The sequence below is a fragment of the Phoca vitulina genome, unplaced genomic scaffold (assembly GCF_004348235.1).
Source record: "Phoca vitulina isolate PV1807 unplaced genomic scaffold, GSC_HSeal_1.0 scaffold4, whole genome shotgun sequence".
NCBI classification, from domain to species: Eukaryota; Metazoa; Chordata; class Mammalia; order Carnivora; family Phocidae; genus Phoca; species Phoca vitulina.
Window position 1 is genome coordinate 78,541,729 of NW_022589707.1, and position 17,580 is coordinate 78,559,308.

Below are 17,580 nucleotides of genomic sequence, written 5' to 3' on the forward strand. Positions count from 1 at the left end.
ATTGATTTATAATTCAAACTTGACTAAAATACAAAGTATATGGTAAATAATACCACATAAAATCATGGGGGAGTTCATTAGAAGAATGGGCAGCAGGAGGGGGAGAGAGAATTTACAAAACAAAACAAAAACACAAAAAACAACTAAATAAATGGACAAGAAGTCCTAGAAAAAATTCTAGCTTTGCATTTAGAAATTGCATGCAGGAGTCCACAAGACTTTTGAAAGTAATATGTACCTTTAAAAAGAGGTAACCCATTGTCACCCATACTTTTTTTAACAATGAAAATCACTGGCTAACATAAACCCTAAAAGAACAAATAAACAGTTACAGTAAAATGATCATTAAATTTGTCATCAGAGACCTTCAAAAGGATAAAGCCATCATACTTAACAAAGTTATTAGTAAAAACTATCCTAGTATATTTGCCAACTCAATGAACTACACTACCACACCCCAACATATGTTATTGATTAAGAGCCACGCAAAGGTTAAGCTTACATTATAATAATATACCTCCTTATAAAGATGTCACAAGAGGTGACAAGATCTCTTTCTAAAGACTGATTGCATAGCTGGGAAATACCACTAATTAAACTATCGTTGAATGTAGATTTTACAAAAAAAGTTTTTGAGAAATAAGGAGTACTCCAGGAAAGACCGTGATTGCATTTCATGAGACAATGACTGCAAAAAGCCCACCCATACTGTCCAGTTTTTAGAGGAAGTTAAATTGGCGTCTTTGAAGCAGATTGTCTTTTCCTTTCCATCCAGTGTAGAGGGGTGTAATACAGTCTCACCTGGGTGTATAGGGATTTACAAACACAATTCCAATTACAAGGAACAGGATTTGCACACGTAAGGGCCTGCCCAGAGCGCTACGAATTCACCTTCTAATTTGCAGCGCTGCCCCCAGAGGCTGAGCATGATTCTGCCCGCATATGGAGAGTGCGTGGATGCCTGTGCCCAGCGCACCAGGTGGGAGGTACGGAGCTCCCAGTCAGGGAGGCTGAGCAGATGATTTACAGCTGACATCTAAGCGCTCCATAGAGAACTGCCAAGCGCTGTACTAAACGCCACCAATCAGGCAAATCCAGCCGTGGCAAACAAGCTTGGCGTTAACTGCAGAAATAAGATATGCTAATCAGTTGTTCTACTCCAGGAAAACAAGTCACCAGGGAAGGAGGCTGGGGGAAAAGCCACATCTTTAAGGCTCTGCAGAGGTTTTGGGTTAAATTTCTACAATTATCTCTAGTTAGGACTTCACTGATATTTCTACCTCATTTACAAAATAGTAAATGTTTTACACAACTACCCCGTTGAGCAGTCTCTTTGGAAATCTTTAAATCCCCTTCCAGGCTACCAGGAGTTAACTATGGCATTTAAAATACATAGATCATGTCTACTTTACATTCAAATACTCTCTATAGGATGCAGCATGGTGTCATAGTTAAGTACAACAGGACTGGCAGGAGGCCCACTACGTTCAAATCCTGCCTCTGCCATTAAATAGCTGTGTGACCTTGGCCGACTTAAACTCTCTCAGCCTCCACTCCCTCACCTGATATTTAGAATTGTCGGGAGGATTAAATGAGTTAATATAAGCAACACTCTTAGAACAGTACCTGGCACATGGTATTCAATAAATGTTATTAGCTACTATAATTCAATAGCTGTCTGTTCACCTTTAACGTGGTAATTGCATTCCTAATAAATATAACATTATACAATTTGAGTAACCAAACCAAATACTTTGATGGCTTATAATGGGGGCTGGGAGTAGAGATATTCAGAAATAAGATCTTTTTCAGGGAGGTAAGGGAGGGCTTTTTAAAATTTCTGTTTTTAAGTATATAGTTACAAATCCTAAACATCATGAAAAAGTACAGTATTTGACTATACTTAAGTTATTCACAGCTTTCTGACCTGCATCAGCCCTGCCATTAGCGTAACGCCTCCTATACATCCTTATTGCATCACCTTGATGACACGTTGCTTTAACACATAAAACACAAAGACACTCCCAACAGTGTAGCAATGGTGCTCCAGTAGCTTTTATTCTTTATTATAGCAAATGTTTATGATGTGATACAAATTTTAATTATGAATTAATTGATCCTATCATGTCCAACTGGCCTTAGAAATGAATACTAGCCCTACAGAAAGAAACCACGTACGCTTTATTACACACACTGAAGATCAAGCCCAGGCCTGCCTCCATGACACATTAAATAGAACACTAGAGATAGAAGACCTCAATTCTGTATTTCAAGTGTCATGACTGTGGGCCAGTAGCAATATTTGATCCTTTTAGCTTTAAAACTGGAAGCGTTAGTGGGCGCCTGGGTGGCTCAGTTGGTTAAGCGACTGCCTTCAGCTCAGGTCATGATCCTGGAGACCCGGGATCGAGTCCCGCATCAGGCTCCCTGCTCGGCAGGGAGTCTGCTTCTCCCTCTGACCCTCCCCCTCTCATGCTGTCTCTCTCATTCTCTCTCTCTCAAATAAATAAATAAAATCTTTAAAAAAAAAAACTGGAAGCATTAAAAAAACAAAAACAAACAAAACTGATCAGTTGAATGGGTAGACAGAAAAAGGGAAGATGATAGAAATTATCAGATTATCTTTAATGGGAAAACAATGCATGTTCGGTGACCTGTCGTCAGTTCATTGGGAAAAGATTACACATGGAAGAGAAGATATCCCATGGAAGACAATGAGGTCACTTCAGTGTTTTTTTTTTAAACGTGCACAATGACAACAATTAACATTCCTCAAATCCCCATGAACAAAATGTCAAAGCAATGTAAGTAAACCATTAAGCCACATCTATAAAGGCATTAGTACAATTACTTGTTTTATTGGCTTTAAACATGCACACCAAGCCACAATAAACTGAATTGGGCATATGTTGTTCATTACATCATAACTATAAATGGAAATTTTTAATATTCCCCAGCTGTTTCTATCAATAGCAGAAGGTAATTAATGATGACAAGACTAAAAAAACCCCTAAAATAACTTTATACTCAACCCTCAAAACACTTAATATTCATCAAATTATGAAATCTGTGAGGCAAATACATTAATACTTCTTTACTATATTCCCTAAGGGATCAAGGTATTTAAGTTTTTATTTTAATTATAATGTGCAGCAAGCCAATTATTATATGGAATAAGTCAGTGAATGGGATCACACTGCTTTATGGGTCCTTTGATAGTACTGAGAAGTGAATGTTCAGATGCAGGGAAACATGTAATGAGGAAGAACTTGTTGAAGGACTCTCTCAAGTGAGAAGGGGGTCTCAATAGGCTAGAAATAATCATAACTGTGAGAGCTACCATTTACTGATGCTTATTATGTGTCTTGCACTTCTTTCCCCCAATAAATCCTCACCACTACCCTATGAAATAGCACCGGTATGGTGGAGCTAGCTTACACTAGCTACAGAACACAGATTGTACACGTCTCTTCCCACCTCTTCCCAACTCAGTGATATCACATTGGTAGCTTGAAATCAGCCACAGTGTGAGTATTTACATCATACAAACTGGCAAATGCTACAAATTAGGGCTTATATTTTCCCAGAGAGCTGGTTCTTAAATATTTATCAGCACACCACTGAAAATAGGTATGATTATAGAGGAGGCAACTGACATTTAATAAGATTAAGTGATTTGATCAAGGTCACCAAATTCAAGCCAGAGATCTGCCTCAAAACAATCTAGTAGAGTGGTGCCTGGGTGGCTCAGTCGGTTAAGCATCTGCCTCTGGCTCAGGTCATGATCCCAAGGTGTTGGGGTCCTGGGATAGAGCCCCCCGCCCCACCGTTGGGCTCCCTGCTCAGTGGGGAGTCTGTTTCTCCCTTTCCCTCTGCCCCTCCCCACTGCTCATTTGTCCTTTCTCTCTCTGCTCCCTCTCAAATAAATAAATAAAATCTTTAAAAAATTTTCAAAATTTAAAAAACTAATCCAGTAGAGAAAGGGAAAATGGGTGAGGGTATAGCTAAAACAAAATTGCCTCAGTTGATGATCACTGAAAATAAGTTAATAGATGCGTGGGGGTTCATTAAGCTATCATGTCAACTTTCATATGTTACAGAAATTTTCTATAACAAATAGCTTAAACACACATACATACACAAACACACACACACACAAACTATTGACACTTGGGTAAACAAATCCATTCAATATAATAAAAACCCACTGAATCAAAAGTTGAAGAAGCAGGGTTCAGTGATGTCTTTTGATGTTAAAAGTTGACAACCACTGTCTTATACTACTATTTTTTTACAGCAAAAAACCTAAAACAACCCAAATGACCACTAATCAGTGATGATGAATAAACACATTATACACAAGAAGTATTATACAGCTGCAAAAAAGGAATAAGGAAATGCCCATATACTACTCTTGATTGGTTTCCTAGAAATACTGTTAATCTTTTTTTAAAATACTGTATAGGTTTCTATTTACCTAAGAGAGGGAAGAAGATACACAGATATAGATACATACGAAAGCAGAGACATTTGCTAATATTATAAAACAGTGAAAAGATAAACCATAATTTATAAAATGGTTATGTAGCAGGGGGAAAATGAAATAGAGTATAGAGAAACTAGACTTCTTTGAATAAATCTTGTTTTGTGGATTTTATAGATACTCTGCAACCATGTAAATTATTTACCTAATTCTTAAAATTAAATAAACAGCAATCCCTAATAACTGAAAGTAAAATTAAGCAAATTAACTTAATTATACATCTACTTGGCGGCACAATTACAGAAAATAACTCTTCTAAATTACTCTAAAATACAGTAATTTGATTCTATGTCCCTAGTGATTTAAACTGTATAAACTTAAATTGGAAATGACGGGGTTATTGGGTTACTTACACCACAAGAATTAGCAAAAACTACAAATCAGGATACATACCCATTCCCACTTCAGAGAACAGGTTGTTAAATATTTACTACTTCAGTTGAATAAAGCTCACCACCAACGTTAAGTAAAAATCTTGCAAGCCTAAATTTGAAATAGAAGCATAGTGAAAACTCATGATATATTTTATCTTGGACATGCAAAGACATGTGTGCATGTACTCTCTCTCTCTCTGTCTCTCTTCTAAGTTCTGTTTACTGGAAAGCCCTAAAAATAATAACCAACCCTGGAACAACACCCAAACAGTATTGTCAAAATAGCATTTCCAATGAAAAGTAAACAGTAAACCTTTTGAGAGAAAAGTTCTAGTAAATGAAACATCCATGATGAGCCTAGAACATCTTGTCATACCAGAAAGCAAGCAAGCTACCAAGGATGCAGCGCTCAACTTAAATAGGCTTCTAGTGGCCAAAAATTAGATAATTTGAGCACCAATTAGGATAATAACCTCAATGGATTGAAACACATCAAGTATATTTAAATCAGGAGTTTAAAATGATACTTTAAAAAATTAAAAAATTGCACATTATTGGAAATGAATTCATTATTCTTGGAAACTGAAAATAATACTGCTTTTTATATATAAACTACCTCAAGTAACCAAATTGTTAAAGAGGAGTCATTTATTTAGAGGAAATTATACAAATTAAGAAGGAAAAAAAGAAGTGGGGTATAACCATTTTGTAACCCATAATGAACTGATGGATCCAGGCAATGATCATCATGGCTATAACATCACAAAAAAGAGCACCAAACACAATATACTTCCTGATGGAAACTCCCAATACCACCTATGAAGAGGTTTTGCCAAACAATGTCAATGCCATTCAAGCTTCCAGATCTAACAAAAAATACAAGGGTCAGAAGAACACAACACCTGAAACAAGATCACAAGGATACAATTTAGCAAAGACAAAAATTAGGATACAATTAGTCTAGGACAAAAAATATGGTTTCTTTAATAACAACAAAGCAAGAGAAAACAAAGAATGAAGGGAGAATCTCCAATTTAAAATAGATTTAAGAGACAATGATTTATAGCAATGTATATATTTTAATTGGATCCTGGTTCAGAAATGTTACACACACACACACACACACACACACACACACACGCGTGCACACCAGAGCACACAAACGTACACAGCTGTTTAAAAATGCAAGTACTATCTGGATATATGATGATATTAAGGAAATATTGTCTTATACAGGCATGATAATATTAGTCTGGTTATGTTTTTTTTAAGATTACCTAACTTTTAGATACATACTGAAATATTTACAGATGAGTTGCTATGATGTCTGGAATTTGCTTCAAGACAATCAAGGGCAAGGGGGAGGGGCAGGTAAGTGGATGAAACAAGAGTAGTCAAGAATTGATCATTATTAGAACTGAGAGATGGATACATGGTGGTTTATTAGAGCATTCTCAATACTTCTGTATATTTTGGAAAATTTTTTTTTTTAAAGATTTTATTTATTTGACAGAGAAAGACAGCCAGAGAGGGAACACAAGCAGGGGGAGTGGGAGAGGGAGAAGCAGGCTTCCCGCTGAACAGGGAGCCCGATGCGGGGCTCGATCCCAGGACCCTGGGACCACGACCTGAGCCGAAGGCAGACGCTTAACGACTGAGCCACCCAGGCGCCCCTGGAAAATTTTTATAGTAAAATATTTTTTAAAGAGGAAAATCTGTATTTCAGCAAGGTACTAATGACGATGTATCAAAAAAGACCAAAAGCACAATAACTTATTAAAGAACAAGTACTGAATTAAATATCACAGCTCTCTGAGGTGGCAGGAAGAGAAAACTAAGAGACAATATATTAGAGGCCTAGATACAAATTCAAAATTTCCTTCATCTTTCTTTTTTTCTTTTAATAGCTTTAAAATATAATTTACATGCCATCAAATTCACTCATTTTAAGCACATGATTCAATCATTCTTAATACTTTTAGAGTGGTGCAACCATCACCAAACTCCAATTTTAGGATATATCCATCAACCCTAAAAGCTCTCCTGCCGAGTTTTCCTTTGATTTATAACAAGTTCCTTTCAAAGGTGAAAATGTAGAAAGCACCAACTTGGGCCTTGGCTCTTACACTGGTGTCTATATTTTTCTAGTCAAAGCAGCCCTTGGACACATTCCCAGGTTGGAGTTAAGGTCCATTGGGGATAATTCTTTAATTCATATAGAAGACCGTATTTAGGGATTTGAGATAGCTAGATATTTCCTGGAAAATACACCAATCATAATTCTAAAACAAACAAAAACATAAGGAACACTATTTTAAGAATGCAGTGGTTATTTTAATTATTATTATTATTGATGATCATAATGATAAATGATTTACTGACTCCTTACCAACTTCCTCAAAGTAATCAACAGCATGATATTAATGTGAAAATTTCATAACATCCTGAGGATAACTCTGCCATGTATTTAGCATTGCAAAAGGTAACATCAAAGGGGCGCCTGGCTGGCTCAATCCCTAGAGCATCGGATTCTTAATCTCAGGGTCATGAGTTCAAGCCCCATGCTGGGCATAGAGCTTACTTAAAAAAAAAAAAAAAAAGAAAGTAACATCAAGAATACAGACAATGCAAAGCTCCTGGTCGCAAAGATTTTATACCAAGGAGACTAATAAACACTAAAGAACAAGACAGAAGGTAAGTGCTAAGTTATAAATGCTGAAGTAATGTCAGAGTAGGAGGTATTCTCTTTTGCATAAAGGGAGGAAACACTGCTTAAAATAATCATTTTTTTTTCTGATGTACACAGTTTTGATCAAAGGTGCTACAAGGTTTCTAAAGCTGGTTCTAGAACATGCTTTTAGTTCTGTGAGGACTCCATCTCAAGCAACTACGAATATTATTCAAGTTAAAAAAAAATGTCCCAAATCTCTGGTATGCCAACAGGCTCTTAAGGGTTCACTTTTAGGAAAGAATGTAGCATATTACAGATTACTGCATTGTTGTCAGCCCAGGAAGAGAGGGAGAAGATACTGGAATTAAGCCTGGAGGTTTCAGAAACCAGGCCATGAATCGCACTATTTGCAACTATGAATAGTGAATATATTTTTTAATAAGTGGCACTCTGCCTGACTATATTTTGGGTAACGTAACATACAGTTTCCATAGTAAGACTGGTCATAAACAGTTACAGAAACTCCTGTTCGCCAATATGAAAACCTGATTTTTCTTCCACAGCAAAAAGGGAAGTTCCAGATATAGAGTGACCACTGGTGTCCAATTCTGCCAAGAGACCAGGAAAGGTGAAATTAAAAATAGGCCACTGGATTTGGCTAATAGAATGCCATTATTGGCATTCATTTTATGAAAGTAAAATCAACAGTATCATGGGCAAAAAGAAAGCTTTACAATATTGTATTGAGTGGTGAGTAGCGGGTGAGAAAATGATATTAGTAGGTACAGTGTTTTTACATGATGTTTGGCAATGAAGAAAAGCTGGGTGTGATGACAGTTTGAGGGGGAAGACCAAGTACAGAGTTTTTTTTTTGGTTTTCGTCTTTGAGCACGTTTGTAAGCTGAAAACAGAGAAGAGGGAGATTGGAAATAAAAAGTGAAAGGACACTAAATAGGTTCTGGTACCAATTACAACACTGGAGGTGGGGCCAGTTCCTCACACATCCAAGTAATTCTCCAGACACCAGCTGGGTGTCCTACAATTGAACTCAATTCTGACACTTCCTGCCATCCCATCCCACATATTAAAGGTTCAGACCCAGAAGCTCTACAAACACTGTCCTTTTTATGGAGCCTTCATTACACAGTCATGATTGATTAAATCATTGGCCATTGGTGACTGAGTTAACATCAGTCCCAGAGATGGGGAGGTAGAGGTCATTGAAAATTCCAACCCTTCAATCACAGGGTTGGTTCCCTGAGGCCTTTCCAAAAGGAACCTCATTAACATAACAAGACACCTTTACAGCTCTTATCTAGGAAATCACAAGGGTTTTAGGAGCTCCTTTACAGGAACTGGGTCCAAGACCAAATATATTACAAATCATAATATAACATATGGAAAAGTAATGAGTTGCCAGTAGGAAACTCATAAATTAATTCAGTGGCTGCCCATCAGGTCCTAACACTAACCTCTCCTGGATAAGGCCAACATGTCGGTAATCCAAGAAGTAGAGTGGAATACAAGTACAAATGTTTTCACTAAAGAAGGAAAGCTAAGATTTTTTGGGTAGTACAGAATGGTTGATTTTTTGGTGTATGGATCTGTTGTCAGTGAATTTGAAATATTGCGTCATTGTCTGTGTATCTGTACAGGATTGCAGTTGATACATGTTCACAGCGTTGAAGAGGGTAAAAGGCAGTGAGAACTGGAAATTAATTTGTAATTACAGTATTTATCATCCCACTGTGGTCCTGGTGTCTGTTTACACCTTTATCTATTTACCCACCCATTCATCCATCTATCTCTATCTGCCTCAGCTCTCAACCTCTTTCTCTCCATGTCCACACCCACACCTGCCCCCTTACCCTGTCTCTTTCACTCCTATGCCTCTTTCTCTTATTTTTTTCCCATTCCTCTTTTAGTGTTTCCATCTTTCAGATTCTCTAATTTATGGCTCCCATTTTCAGAGCATGGCACATGATAGATACTCACTATACTTCTACTGAAATAAAGAATTAAGATTTTATTCTACGGGGCCCGGGGTGGCTCTGTCCGTTAAGCGTCCGACTCTTGATCTTAGCTCAAGTCATTATCTCAGGATCATGAGATGGAGCCCCTTGTTGGGCTTCAAGCTGGATGTGGAGCCTGCTTAAGATTCTTTCTTCTCCCTCTCCCTCCTGATCTCCCTCCTACTCTCCCTCTAAAAAAAAAATAGAAATTAAAAAAAAGAACTAAAATTTTACAAACTCTTCATCTAAAGGCAAATATGTGATGATTCCTAGCTAAAGGTCCAAGGAGAAGGGATACAACTGAAAGGCAGAAAGGTAAAGAGTACTGAAACATAAAGTTGAGAAGAAACAGAAATGTAAGTCTCAGGCAGCCACAGGCATCCAGGATGTGGCCTTCCAGCAGAAAGGAGGTAAGGAGCAGATGATCTAAAGGATTTGTACCATCCTTTACAACAACGACAACAACAAACCCTTAATCTGATCCAGAACAGTCAGGAAGCCAGAGAAGAGACATGGCTCTTTCTCCCAATCAAGAAATGCAAGGATTTACTTAGGGAGAGCCACATACTTAACAGTGAACATCTCTTCAAGTTCATACCCACACTTACCGGGGATGAGGATGTTCAACAGGTTAGGCAGCAGGAGAACTGAAACAGGCCAAACACAGAGTGGCAGAAGGAAGAAAAGCTTTAAAAACTCAGTCATCCACTATTCAGATTTTAAAGCCCAACAAAAGGGACTAGAAAGAACAAGCAATGGAGGTTCACCGATAAAGAACAACTTGGCAATTATGGAAAAAGTGGTGGGTCATTTTGAACGAAGGTGTTAACATGATTATGAATCTAAGAGGAAAAGACACAATTCTTAAAAGCAAAAGGAATAATTATGATCATTAGAGTCTCCACCCAAAAGACAATTGTGACGCCATGTACCCATGTGATCATAGAATATTCGATCTGGAAGGGGCCCAGCTCAGATGGAAACATCTGACTTAATCTCCTTTTACAGATGAGGAAAGTGGGCCTCAAGAAGGTAAAATGAAAAGGTCATTAATGAGAGTTGGAGTCTCAGAATCCCAGACTGTTGTGCTGAAAATCCCTCACCCCTGGGATGGGAATAGTCCTTGTAATGGCCTCCCAGTAGTGTTCTCCTCAACTACGTCTGCATGGAACACTAACTCTTGGAATTTCAAGGAAGATTTTTATGAAAAAGCTAGGGAATAGGGCTTACAGTGGGGGCATCTAGAGGACTTCACTTGCACTGTGGAATGCAGACTGTGCCCAGTGGGATCAGACTACATAAAACACTCAATACTTATATATCCTCTATCTGTATAGTGATTTTTCCCAAGGTGCTCTTCTGCACATTTTTTAACCTGAATCTCCCCTGAGATTGGTAAAGTGGATATTACCAGCCCCATTCAACAGATGAGGAAGTTTTACTCCAAGACAGTATGGTGGAGTCACATCTTCTATTTCTCATAAGAAAAAAAATCACTTGTAATCAATATTTTCCTTTCCAAAATCCCCTAAGTTGCTCAGCATTGGGAAGAGACCACTGTTTTGTTGGCTGAGCACCAAATGAGGTAGTTGGCTTACACAAATGTCACATGTTACATAAAACATATGCATCCTTAAACAATAAATTTACACTGAGCCCAGGGGATGTTCACACTACTGGGGCCGTGAAAGAATTCAGACAAACCCAAGCAACAGCAGACTCACATCCCACATTTCACCTTCACTCAAGGTAAGTGCTCTTTGGATGTGAAGACAGCTAGAATCACTCACACCCATTTGTTTTTATCCTCTTTCTTTCCCTTTCACCTGTACAGCTGACCCTTGAATAACAGTTCTGAACTGCACAGATCCACTTACATGCAGATTTTTTTTGGACACAGTATAGTACTATAAATGTATTTTCTCTTCCTTAGGATATCTTGATAACATTTCTTTTTCTTTAGTTTACTATATTGTAAGAATATTGTATATAATACATATAACATACAAAATACGTGTCATTCAACTTTTATATTGTTGGTAAGGGTTCCTGTTAACCAGTAGGCTATTAGTAATTAAGTTTGGGGGGAGTCAAAAGCCAGATATGGATTTTCAACTGTATGGGGCTGGGGTGGTGGTGGGTACCCCAACCCTCACCTTGTTCAAGGGTCAACTGTAGTTGAATTCCAGCAACTTGAACACAAGTATGACACAACTCCACTCTAAGTGACGACAGCCCAGGGTCACGAGACTAGTTAGTTTCATTTCAGGCCCTATGTATATGGTATCATGAAAACATTGATGGAAAGTGTTTATTTGGAAAGAAAGAGTGTGAAAATCCCTGAACTTGGGAGTTAAGACACCTTAATTTAGAGGACTCACACTGATGTTTTAAAACCATGGGACCTTGGTCAATTTACTTAACCACTCAAATTCAGTTTCTTTACCTGAAAAATGAGGTTATTACCAAGCTTTCATTTATAGTATGTTATATGGATCAAATGGAATAATGGCAGTTAGAATATTTTAAGAAACTGGAAAGCCATAACAAATGCAAGAATTATTATTATTTAAAAATATCAGTTGCTACCTTGGAATTGGTCCTGGAAATGTGGTCAACTCTTCAGTTGCAATAATTACTATTTTACCATATACCTAAAAGCACTACAGCTTTTTAAAAAACAATAATCCTGATTAAAGTTGGGAAAAACACATCAAACAGATTTGCTTTGCCCTGACAGTTCTTGCAAATAGAGTCAAGGTGCATTTTAAAGACCCCTCTAGGGCATGTTTGACAGCAGATATGGGATTGCTTCTTTTTAGGGATGGATGTAGCTTTGGTAACCCAGTTTATTAAATGCACAATTGATTATATTTTTAAAAAACTAGATATTTGTGATTGTACCGCTGAATCCATTTAGACCCCCAGTAAATCATTTAGGTAACCAAAATAGACAATTTACAAAGTAGTTATCTTTCTCTCATTTTCTTATTTTAAGTCAAAAAGAAAGGCGTTGTAATTGGATCAAAAATCAGGCATCCGTACCAGCAAAATATTTTTGGAACACTTACCTCAGTATGTATGTTTTTATTTTATAAAATATATATACTTATTACTATACTATTATATTATGCACTTTATAAAATAGGCCCGAAAATAGAAATTGTAAAAGGACAGGACAATAATACAATAAAACAATATAGAGTTTCTGGTATTTTCTTCACATCATCCAAAGTATCTTCTCATCTGCCCTCTATGACCACAGCCTCCCTCCATCCCTTGACATACACACACTTTAGAGACAGAACTAGATGGTTCTTTGTTCATTAATTAGAGAAGAAATTATTAACTATCCCTAATTATTGCCTTAATAAGTGAACATATTTCACCTATTAAACAAAACCAGCTGATTGTAAAATACAGATGTATAGCTTAAATTAAGCAACCTAACCAAAAATGAGAAGGGGTAATACTAAAATTAGATTGCTTGAAACATACCCATAACTGAATAGATCTTACCTAAGTTCAGCAACAGCTAAATAAATGACAGTTAATATTTACTTAAAGCAATTTAACTAAACATTTTCTGTATGGATCTTGTTACAAAGTAAATATTATTTATGTATTCTTATTGTTGCACACAGTGCATTCAGACCATGAGGCAGTACCTTCATTTAAAAGAGAAACTCAATAAACCAGACCATTTATTTTTCCCAGTTTGATAATAGTACCCCAAAATGTCAACCATTCAGAGAAAGATTAGTTCATTATATTGCCTTATTGAAAAAAAATTACTCACACACAGGTTTGTTATGTGTCCTCTGGGCATGAAAATACGAAGTCATGGAAGATTCTATGCTACTTTTTATTTGGGAGTATATATCACGAGCCTTTTAAAATGTGCTGGATCAAAGTTGCTGAGCTTTCTATGCAACTATTGTACTTAAGTAAGAAAAGAATAAAAATTTAACTGGGAATATCAAAAAATATTTCCTAGAAGAAAAATGAACTGAAATCCTAAATTAATCTTTGGCTCAGAATTCTCACCTTTGAATATGCTACTTAAAAAACAAAATCTTTGTTGTTGCTCCTGATTTGGCATATTTTTCTCTGTGTCATCCTGAAATTTAATCTCCTCTTGACCACAGGAGGCTATAATGTTTAGTAACTATATACGTGGATACACTCTTGATTTCATTTTACAGAAGAGCAAGGGGGGAATATATCTCCCAGTTTTCTTTGTGTGATAAAACAATGTGTACCAATCACAAACTGCCTAATTCATATTCTAAACCAGAATAGACCCCAGGCAACGCTGTGAAGTCAGCCAAATTCGTCCACTGTGTCCTCCCACCTCCCTTTTCAATGCCTTTTTCCCTCCTGGCGCCAAGTGCCCTCCTGCTCTGTCCAAGTGCTCCACAAAATTCAAAGCACTATTTAAAAAGAAATTTTGGCCCTACCCAAAGGCACCCCTAAGGCCACCTCCATGCACAAGTGGGATGGTGCTCCATATGGACACAAATACAGAGAATGCCTGAATTTTCATAATGAAATGCCACCTGCATCTCTGTAAACTAAAACACATGGATCTCATTTTAATCCATAATATGGGATATCAGGAATCAATTTGAAAATTTACCCTCAGACTGACCAAGCCAAATGCTTGGCTGAACCATCTGATATCCTAAGAAAGCTTCTCAAGGCTATGTTAATATTTTCAGCCTTTCTAAACTCTACCTCTGCATTGAAATAAATTTAAAAGGCAAAATAATGTTTTCTTAACCTACCTCCTATAGAAATCAATGAAATGTATTCTATTAAATTTTATTTTATAGAAAACGTAAAACAAAAAATCAATTTAAAGATTGTTTCTACATCATTTGAGAACATTAATCCACTAAAAAATTGTCCTTAGTTTAAGTATCTATGCCATAAATCCCTCCAGAATTTACTGCTAGTCTGTTCATTTAGATCACCTTCCACTAACCACACAGGACTAGCTAAAATTATGTTTCCCTTTTTGCCTGGTATGCTACGGAAATCAGACTTAAATTTAAAATCTCCCACTATGATTTTGAGTTTGTCTATTTCTCCCTTAGTTCTTTCAGTTTTGCTTCATGAATTTTGAGATTCCATTAACTGGCACATATATAGTATATGTATTTAAGATCATTAGATACCTTACCAAATTGCACTTTTTATTCTCATTAAATGTTCCTCTTTATCATTTGCAATAATCTTTGTCTTGATATTATGTCTCATATTACTATATCCACACCTGCTTTTTATATGTACTGTTTGCATGGCATATCTTTTTCCATCCTTTTACTTGCAATCTGTTTTTATTTTTGTTTAAACTGCACCTCTTGTGACAGAATATATGTGGATCTTGATTTTTATGTCCAGTCTGACAATCTCTGCCTTTTAATTGGAATGTTTAATCTACTTATATTTAATATAATTATTTATATGGTTAGGTTTATGTCTATCACTTTTTCATTTGTCCCTTCTGTGCCCAAAAGTTCAGGGGCAAGTAATAACCTTACAAATTCTGTGAAGTGTGGAATGTAAAGTTTAAAGGTGTGAAGAAGTGGGAAGTGTGAAGTGATACAATAAATAGGCATTTTTAAATCCCATATTTTAATATTATTGGTTTCTTTCTTTCTTTCTTTCTTTCTTTCTTTCTTTCCTTCTTTCTCTTTTAGGAAATTACAAGGAGAAAAAAAATCCACTATATTTTACGTTCACTCACTTTCATACCATTTCCAGTGCTCTTCTTTACACTTTCTTTATTTTATGTAGATCAAGGCTTTCACCTACTATTATTCCTCCTTCACTGGAACAATGTCTTTTAGAATCTACTATAGTGCCGATCTGATGATAATGAATTATTTCAGTTGACATTTATGTAAAAATACCTTTTTAAATTTTTATTCTGAGGATATCTATGCTGGATATAGAATTCCGGGCTGACAGTTTTGTTTTTCCTTTCTTTCCTCATCTTAATGATGGCATTCAAGCTTCCTGGCCTCCACTGTTTTTGACAAGAAACAAACAGTCACTCTTACTTACATTTAAGGTATCTTTTTTTGCTGGCTGCTTTAAAGGTTTGCTTTTGATCTTTGGTTTTTAGGTGTTTGACCAGTGGCTCTAGGTATGAATTTCTTTGTATTTAACATTGCTTAGGATTTTGTGAGCATCTTAAATCTCTCAATCAATGTTTTTCATTGAATTTGGAGAAATTTTGGCCATGATTTCTTCAAATACTTTTATGGTCAACTGTCACTCTCTTCTGGAAATCTTGTTATTCATATTTTAGACCACTGTCCCACAGGTGCCTGAAGTTTTTCTTTAAACATTGTGCTATTTGGACTGCAGCTTGAATGATTTCTATTAATTTGTCTTCAAGTTCACTGAATGGGAATGGGAAGTAAGACTAGATTAGAATTGAGAGGAGGAGGATAGAAGAGCAAAACAACATTTTAGCAACTGCTACATCACTCTAATAATATCAATTCATCTTTGGAAGGGTGGGCAATCCTGGTGTTATAGTCTGGCTTATTTGTATATTTCAACATTTCTGTGTTGCAAACTAGGGTATTGATAAGAAGTTTTAAATACTACAGTCCATATTAGAAATAATGCATCCATTTTTACTATTAGAAATGAAATCAATGAGAAATAATGATAATTCAATCATTTATTATTTATATTCTAACAATATATGAATAATACATAAACATATCTTTGAATAGAAATTTCAAATGTCTTAGAAGACCACATTTTGAAATATTGTCTAAGTATTAAATACAGGTTGGTACTATATTTAATACAGACTTAATGTGCTATTATTCCAAAAAAATGTTAAATATTAATTACAATCTAAGCAAACTTAGGATGCCTTGTTATAATTACCACATAGATATAAACCTGTGACTTCTCAAATCACCACAGCAAAGAAAATAAATATTAGACTTAGGAATTTTTTCCAAGCATAGTCTGGAAATGTCAAAGATTGCAACAGTTAAAACTCAAAACCCTGACTCTCTCCTTCATAATTGATGAATGGAAATCATCTTGGGAGCTTCTAAATGAAATTTCCTTGGAGTAAGGAGATTCTGAAGAGATTCAAGAGACTTAGGGCATAATTCATATTTTAAGTACATGTGAGAGGCAACCCCCAAGAGTCAATGCAACATCACATAAAAGCCACTTTCTAGCAAGTGTTCTTGCAGAAGCATTCTAAAGACAACATAACTACATGAATTCCCACAGTAACCAAGATGCTCTGTTGCAGGATAGCTATTTGTTTGATTATGTACTCCTAAGGGACTATTGATTCTAGTTTCTGTCTCTCACTTTCTTTAACAATTGGCCATTACTGATACTTTTTTAGGATTAACTTGTATAGAAAGACTGAAAGAAAGGCATTTCATTAGAGATTCAATTAAGATGAAATGTCAGAATATAGCTTTTTTATCCCCCCCCCCAAATATGTTTGTTTCATCCTCTAAATACATGTATCTGTGGAAAGTTGTATGCAAGGGCATAAAGATGTGGAGTATTAACTTTCGGATTTACTGTATTCTGAACACAAAGAATGTAAATGACTATTTTTCTTTTTTTTTTTTTTTTTTTTTTTTTTTAATTTTTTTTATTGTTATGTTAATCCCCATACATTACATCATTAGTTTTAGATATAGTGTTCCATGATTCATTGTTTGTGCATAACACCCAGTGCTCCATGCAGAACGTGCCCTCCTCAATACCCATCACCAGGCTAACCCATCCTCCCAACCCCCTCCCCTCTAGAACCCTCAGTTTGTTTTTCAGAGTCCATCGTCTCTCATGGTTCTTCTCCCCCTCCGATTTCCCCCCCTTCATTCTTCCCCTCCTGCTACATTCTTCTTCTTCTTTTTTTCTTTCTTAACATATATTGCATTATTTGTTTCAGAGGTACAGATCTGAGATTCAACAGTC

General features: G+C 36.2%; 1 protein-coding gene across 2 annotated transcripts in view; it reads right to left on the minus strand.

The window, feature by feature from the left end:
* Nucleotides 1-17,580, minus strand: part of RELN (reelin) — a 496,941-nt gene that overhangs the window by 362,933 nt on the left and 116,428 nt on the right. The window lies entirely within an intron of this gene.